General features: G+C 36.7%; 1 pseudogene; it reads left to right on the top strand.

Annotated features, from left to right (window-relative positions):
* Positions 1–2,110: 2,110 nt before the first annotated feature.
* On the top strand, positions 2,111–2,699 carry LOC145683449 (cytochrome c oxidase subunit FA4 pseudogene; annotated as a pseudogene).
* Positions 2,700–8,178: the final 5,479 nt, after the last annotated feature.

The raw sequence follows: 8,178 nt of genomic DNA, 5'->3' as shown, positions 1-8,178 counted from the left end.
TGAAATTTCGGAGATGACTGCAGCAGCTATATTAAATCGAGTAACAAGTTTTTCGGTTGTCGTGGCTAGTGTTACATACAAAACGCGTTCCACACTTTCCCCTAAAAAATAAATCAAGGGATGTAAAATAGAAAGAACGAGGTGGTCATAACGCAGTTTCTCTCTCAGTCCTACGATCTGGGAATGTTTCATTTAGGTAGGTCTGCATATTCGTGTCAAAATGTGCAGGTGCACTGTCAAGCTCGGACCACATCTGCTGCGTAACAATTTTGAAGATCACTACGTAAAGAACATTACGAACTCCCTCACAGGCGGGCCGGTAATCAATAAGGTGTTTATGATTATGTTCTTAAATGTTCGCGATTAACTTAACTGGTAATGGACTGTCTTCTAACAATGGAAACCTCCAATACTTGTTTTTAGTTTTTATTGTACATTACTAATCGCTGGTTTTCAACTAACACTTAAAATAAACCACAAAGTACATATAATAACTGCACTAGTGTTCATTGCACTTAAATAACAAACTTACCTTTAAAATTATGGAAGAAATGTTCGTGCCTCCTGCCTTATGCACCGTCTCTCTTCAACACTTTCCATCTTGAATAATAAATGAAATCTAAATTTCGTAGAAGCAGTGCTTCCAGTTCTTAAAAAATATTACTACATAATATAAGACTTAACAAAGGTCCTACAACAATATTATCCACCATACCGCACCGCATGCTCACACTAATTAAATCTCTGCTACTGATCGTTGACTAGAGTCTCATGTGGATTTGTACGCAATACACGTGGCTACTGTTAGTTTTAGGACGGTCTCTGGTCATCCCCAGTACGCTGTCTTCAAATTCAACAGTCCACGTGGTGTGATTTCCTCCGAGGGAAAATGAAAAGTCCCTATCTCTCGAAGGCGAATATGGAGGCGTGGAAAAAATACAGGGAAAGTTACTCACCTTTGAGTACGACGGTCACGATATAAACGCCTCGCCTTTGGGATATTTTCCCTTGCCTCTCCATAAATAAGGTGCATATTTGCTAGCTCATGGACAGTGTAATATATTATTGCGGAGGCACGTAGAGATTACCACAACTGATTTTACCTAAACACCAACGTCTATAATTTTACACGACCATGAATACCTGAACACAACAATTTACAATTGAACGCAACACTTTCTACCCTGTTATTCAGCAGTGCTACACGTAACAGAGCATCGGGTTATGTATATCATTCACAAATTGCGTAGATACCTAGTACAACACAGCCACACTAATTGACGCCATTCCACAACAAAATTACAAGACAGCCTTCTGCGAGCCATTCGCAATTGGCACACAAGGGACGATAGTTCCGTAGTGTGCGACCAAAGCATCATACCCCTAGTGAAAGTACTATGAGCCACGTATGTGCTGCTATGTGTACGCAAAAGCGCCCGATTACCTTTCCTCTCTGTAGGCATTCCATCCAGCTGCAAATTACATTAGAGCGTCAGAAAAATCCCCCATTTTTAAAGATGTAATTCCAAAAATTTCTCCCGCAGTGACAAAATCAAAATGTAAGAGGGCTAGACTAGGACACTATTTTGGTATATTCACAATAGCAATGTAGTTTTTCGTAGCTCACGGGGAAGGGGCGGTTTCCCAATTCCAAGGGAGGGGGAAAGCCCCTCGAAAGTACTTCTGGAAGAAGATTCACTTAATGGATAAATCAAATGTATGATCTGTCAGGAAAGTAAATGTACACCTATTTTTCGAGTCTGGCATTCCTGCACTCCATCCGTGGAGAGTATGAGAATTAAATCAATCAAATGTTTACTGAGGGGCAAAAAGAAAAGCTTAATCTGAATAAGACATTGCAGAGGGGCACAAGCTGTGAATACGAATAGTGCATTGTGTAAATAAAGGACGACACCGAAAGAGAAAGCCAGAAACAGCTGTTAAACTTACAAAAAAAAGAGTAAAAATTGTCGAAGTGGGAACATAAAACACAAATACAACAAATACCCCGACAACTAAACTGTCACCATGCCATGATCTTGGTGTAGTGGTTAAGGTGCTGGCTTACAAATGCAAAGGACGCAAGTTCGAATCTTAAGCGAGGTCGGACATATTTGATGAACTGTGAAGCAGAAGAGGGAGAGAAAGGTTGATTTTAATTTATTGAACAAGAAGTAATTTAACTTAAAAGCAATCATGCCTCGTATGGCCGGTTTGTCCATGAGCAGTTTGAAGAAGCATCTATCTCTTATTCCATTGTATGTATGCATTGGAGTAGGTTGTGCTGGAGCTTTACTGTATACTCTGAGATTAGCCGTTCGTAACCCTGAAGTCTCGTGGAATAGGAAGGGGAACCCTGAGCCATGGAATGATTACGAATCAAAACAATATAAGTTCTATTCTCCAGTTAGAGACTACTCCAAAACTGAATCGCCTGCACCAAAATACAGCTAAACTGCTTACCTGTGTAATACACAATGAAGGGTTATAGTGTCATGTAGCCAATGGTTTTTTGTTGTACTGAGAACATTTAATAAAGAATGTGATAAAATGTAGTAAAAGCATTCAAAGTGAACAGGAAGTTGTATTTGCAATCCTTACTTCATTGCTATATAATACATTCTAGGTGTTTCCAAATACAATGTGATGTTCTGTATAATTATGTAAATAAAAACAAGAGTTAATTAAAATAAAAAAAATGCAAAGGACGCAAGTTCGAATCCTCGGCAAGGACGTTTTTAAAAATTTTTGTTATTAATACATTAAACTCATGAGAGATGGTAAAAGAGGTCGTATTTAGTTTTTCGTAGCAATTATTATTGGTAATGTTTAGTACTGATAATACTTTTTGTCTTTGCGTATTGCTTTTGTTCTTGTCTTCATTTCGAAAGAGAAGAATATCCGAACAAATGCCACCAAAATTCCTCATATTTTGAATGTAAACGCCATTTGCAATTAGTAACGAATAAAAATTGAACGTTCCGATGTAGCTGCAAAAAGTAAAAGGAAAAACATGGAAGTCGACCATACTCATGGTTACTAAAAATACAATTTCTACATGCCTTACACCTCCCGACCACGTTTCTACGTTAGCAAGTAGAGGTTTGTGTTTAGGTTAGGCTCGTTAATACGTTTTGCAAAGGGGCCCGGTTTAGCTCTGACGCACCACAGGTGCGAGAAGGGAGAAAAACACTTTTTCTCTCTCCCTCTGTGTGTCTATTTATCTATCTATTTGTATATATATAACGCTATTTGTGAATGCCATAACCACCCTAATTTTCAGCGGATTGAGACGAAACTTGGCACAAACATTAATTGTTGAAATATCTTGATGAGTTCTTTAACCAGAATAATCAGATGAAAATGTTCAAAATGGTGGCCCTTCAAACTCTTAAAAAGTTCCAAGGGAAGCAAATTTCGCCCATAAATAGGTATTCAGAAAGTTCCTCTTTTACTGAAATATTTGTGTGCAGAAACTTATTGAAATATTGGACCCGATTAATCGCATAAAGAAGGTTCACGCCCTTTCGCTAAGGTCAATTTTTTTTTTTTTTTTTGCAGGAGGGGGTTATCTTCCTATTGGAACAAGATGATTGTTACTGATGATATGAAATTACACATTAAAAGTGAAGTAACTTGTGTAACGTGTTATTTGAAAGAATAATATAATAAATGTGCATTCCTCTAACACAGAGAACTGTAAATCATGTATTTCGAGTTGGGGAGCCTGAATGGCGAGGAGTGTTATTTGATTTGCTTTTTAGTAACACATTGCATTGCAAATAAAGGTAGGCAACATTAGTGGTAAGTAAAACAACAACAATAATAATAATAATAATAATAATAATAATAATAATAATAATAATAATAATAATAATAATAATAATAATAATAATAATAGGTGTTGTTTGTGGCAAGGCAATATCTTCCTCAGTTCTTCTTCATACGTAAAGATTGTAATGCCATATCTCCCTTACAAACAAAATATTAGCAATTTATATCGAGAGAACGGGAAACTGTAGAACGATGGGACCAACGTTGGACAGTATGCACTCATAGTACTCAGAAAAGTAAGCGATTTCGATGCAAAATGAACGAAGAGTCATTGTCATGGGTACTCATGGGGCCACGGCAGAGCCCTCTTTAGGCAAAATGTCGATAGCTTATATCGAGAAAACAGGAGGTGATACTGGGATGGGACCAACGTTGGACACCGTGGACCCATAAGGCGCATCGAAAAAATTAGGGAGGCGGGCGCCAGCCAGCCTTACTTATTTCCACATAATAATATAAAATTATATTGTCGAAATACACACACGAGTTAGCTACTAATATTTCATATTATTATTATTATCATTATTATTATTATTATTATTATTATTATTATTATTATTATTATTATTATTATTATTATTATTATTATTATTATCATCTACAGCGTCTTTTCATTACGTGAGCATGTTTGACATGAAACCAAAGAGAAAATCCATCCTGTAGCGAAAAGAAACAATACTTTCTCTCAAATGGATAAAATATCAAGCCGAGATTGATTCGAACTCGCATGGACGGCGCGAAAAGCCAGTGCTTTGTCCACTATTTTTTTAACTGACTCACCGAACGCGTTTCAGTAACTTACTTATTGCTAATTTTACTTGCTTCACTCGTTTAACTTGCTTTTTCTAATAACTTATAACGACAGAGACACGAACACAGAAACATCGAGAACAGTTAAAAATGATAGATGCTCTCCCGCCGAGAATCGAACCCGAGACTCCATACACCCAAGGCTCACGTGCTAGCCTCTAGACCAGCGGGAAGGGCACCACTCTCTCCCTGTGTCGTTAGGGATTACGACCACTGTCTTGTCAGCTATCACTTCTGTGGGTTGTATACTATGATCACATGTTTCTTCTTTGCTGGAAGAGTAAAACCTACATTATATGTAATACATGAGGTATTTAGACCTACATGCTCTTCATATAATGTAATAAAAGGGTCATGGTGTCGGATTTTAATACATGACGTATTGCAGTATACAACATGCTTTGCATTACTTGTTTGTTTGTAGACAGCTACTGGCTTAGTGTTCTGAAAGGTTGTGTATAAACTAGGGATAGCCCGTTCCGGAATTATTAGTTTTCGGACTCCCGAAAGTAAAGCCGGACAAATTCCGGAATTCGGAAAATTCCAATTTTGTACTAATTTCGGAATTCGGAAAAATCCGGAATTTAGAAATTTCTGATTTCGTTAACATTCCGGAATTCGGAAAATCCGGATTTTTTCGAAAGTCGGAGTTTTTCTCAATTCCGGATTCTTTCCGAGTTCCGAAATTCTTCTGAATTCCGGAGTATAACTGAATTCCATAATTTTGCGAAATCCGGAAAGTGAAAGTTCCGCTTCCGAAAAATGAATTTATTTTGGTTAATATGAATCGTGGCGGAAAACAATCTTTGACCAGGTAATGGCGACTGCTTTGAAAGAAATGGGGAGTATGAGGATTCAATCTGTCATATTTGTAGTTTCGTGTGGAGAAAGAACGAACTTGTGAACCAGTGGTTTAAGAAAAACTCAAGTTATTAATATAAACTTTGCCGACTTCATAAAAGAAATACGAAAGACATTTTGAATCGAAAAATATAACATACAAGTTTGCAAGCGGAGACAAAGAAACCTAACGTAACCAGACTAAAGACAGATCGTTTACAGCGTAGCGATCGCGGTTCAGTGGTCAAGGTGCTTCTGCGAATGCACGTTGCAATTTTTTTTTTCTTACTTTAGAATTTTTGGTGGCGATTGATCAGCGATAACATACGTTTTATTATATTCAGATATTTGAATACTCGGATGTTTCAATACTTGAACTATCAAATCTTCAGGAATAATAATAGTAATAATAATTATTATTATTATCTCGTAGAAGATTAAAAGCTAGAAGCTAAATTATCGCTCAGGTCATACCATTACAAGGAGAAACGTGACATTTGGAAAGAATATTTCGGTTTGGTTTAATGTTGCTCACGAGAAGAGGAGTTTCTCATCTCGTTTCTAAAACAAATAAAATAACATGAGAATTAACATTTTATATTCGAGACGGGTCAGGGCTAAATCAAAATTTTCGTCTCTCTTTGGAGATGAGAATCGAGACGAGACGAAAAGTTCATAAACATTTCCCGTCTTGTCTCGATTCTCGAAATAATGTATGTCCATTCTTTAAGTAACAATTGCTCTGTAGACTGAATCTCATAGGCTATTTCGTTACATTGTATTTCAGAGCTCATTGAATTATGCTCTGTGTAGGTATTTTTGTAGCAAAGCTTTTATATTTACCTCTGCATATTCTAAAAATTAGTTTATTATATGCGTTACTGTCGCGTGATAATCAGTTATATTTATTACAGTTATTTTCCTCAAAACATACTTTCTACATGAAACTTCAATAAAAGGTTCTAGTTTAAAATGTTGGTAGTTGCAGAATATTATTATTATTATTATTATTATTATTATTATTATTATTATTATTATTATTATTATTATTATTATTATTATTATATCAACTCCATGTATAATCTTTAAAAGATATACGGTTTGTATCTGAATAATAAAAGCTAATTGACTGTCGATCTCGGTCGTCTGGAGGTCTTCAGGAGGCAAGGACATCGGTCACGTTCTGGGTTTGAGTTCCGAAGGGGCAAGTATTCGGGCTCGAGCAAAAAATTGTTAAAAGTTATAGGCTTCATCCAAACATATTCAAAACAGCTGGGACCGGGTTTGGGCTTCCCAACGGCTCGAGCGGCTCGGCTTACAGCTCATTCAATATCGAACCGAATCGAGAAGTGAGCCGAGCCAACAGCTCACCACACCGAGCCGATTTGAGCCATCGGATTAGTTGAGCTGAGTCGATGGCTTGTTCCAACTAAGCCGGCTCGGGTCATCGGCTCATCCCAACCGAGCCGACTCGAGCTGTTCGCTCAGTTGATACGAGCCGAGCCGGTTGATATCACTACCCGAGTTGGTCTTCTGCTTGGGCTCAAGAATTCGACCGTGCAGATCTCAGCCTTGATTTTAAGAACTACAGTATATACTTATATTGGTGATTACGACATTTGAGGCTGTCTCGTAATAATAATAATAATAATAATAATAAACTCTTGCCTTCTCGTTATCTAGACGAGACGAGATACACTAAAATTGCCCCACGAGATGCACTAAAATTACGAGATGAGACGCACCTCTGTCGTGAGCAACACTAAAAGTATTCCACATTACTGCTTACATTTCTCATGGCTTTTGCTTTCCAGTCTGATCAGGCCAATATTTCAAAACGAGTTAAAACGAGCTGAACAAGCGAGAGAGCCATTATCAAACTCAACTCAACTCGAAACTAGACCTCGAAAACAGCGACTTGGCTCGGAACTCAATTCAAGAAAATTACCTTTGACTCGACTCAAATTGTACTCGAGTTGAATTGAATTTTGGCTCGACTTGTGCTCATCCCTATTCGTGTTTGTATTTTATGTTTCCACTTCAACAATGTCTACTCTTTTTTCTCCTTTTACCTGCTGTTTCTGGATTTCTCTTTCGGTGTCGTCCTTTATTTACACCGTGCACTATTCTTATTCCCAGCTTGTGACCCGCTTCAATGTCTTATTCAGTTTAGGCTTTTCTTCTTACATTGACTTCACATGTGATTGATTTAATTCTCACTTTCCGCGCACGACCGATGGAAATGTTTTATTATTATTATTATTATTATTATTATTATTATTATTATTATTATTATTATTATTATTTAAATATTATTATTATTATACTATTGAACTTGCACGGCGAAATTACTGTATAATACGATATCATTTCTGTAATTTTACTCCATTGTATGTTATTTAGTTTATTAATGGGCACTAAATTGTCTCCAGATCAACGAATGAATTAACTACGGCATGCACTTTGGTGGAAATATCATTGCAATAAGATTATTGGTTCGTTCCAAACATGTTCATGTAATGATATTTCCACCAAAGTGCATGCCGTAGTTAATTTATTCGTTGATCTGGAGACAATTTAGTGCCCATTAATAAATTAAATAACACACAATGGAATAAAATTACTGAAATGATATCGTATTATACAGTAATTTCGCCGTGCAAGTTCAATAGTATAATAATAATAATAATAATA

Source organism: Thermobia domestica, chromosome 4 (assembly GCF_964235325.1).
Source record: "Thermobia domestica chromosome 4, izTheDome1.hap1.1, whole genome shotgun sequence".
Classification (NCBI taxonomy): Eukaryota; Metazoa; Arthropoda; class Insecta; order Zygentoma; family Lepismatidae; genus Thermobia; species Thermobia domestica.
The sequence above is the reverse complement of the archived record's forward strand: the minus strand, read 5'-3'. Positions and strand labels throughout refer to the sequence as shown.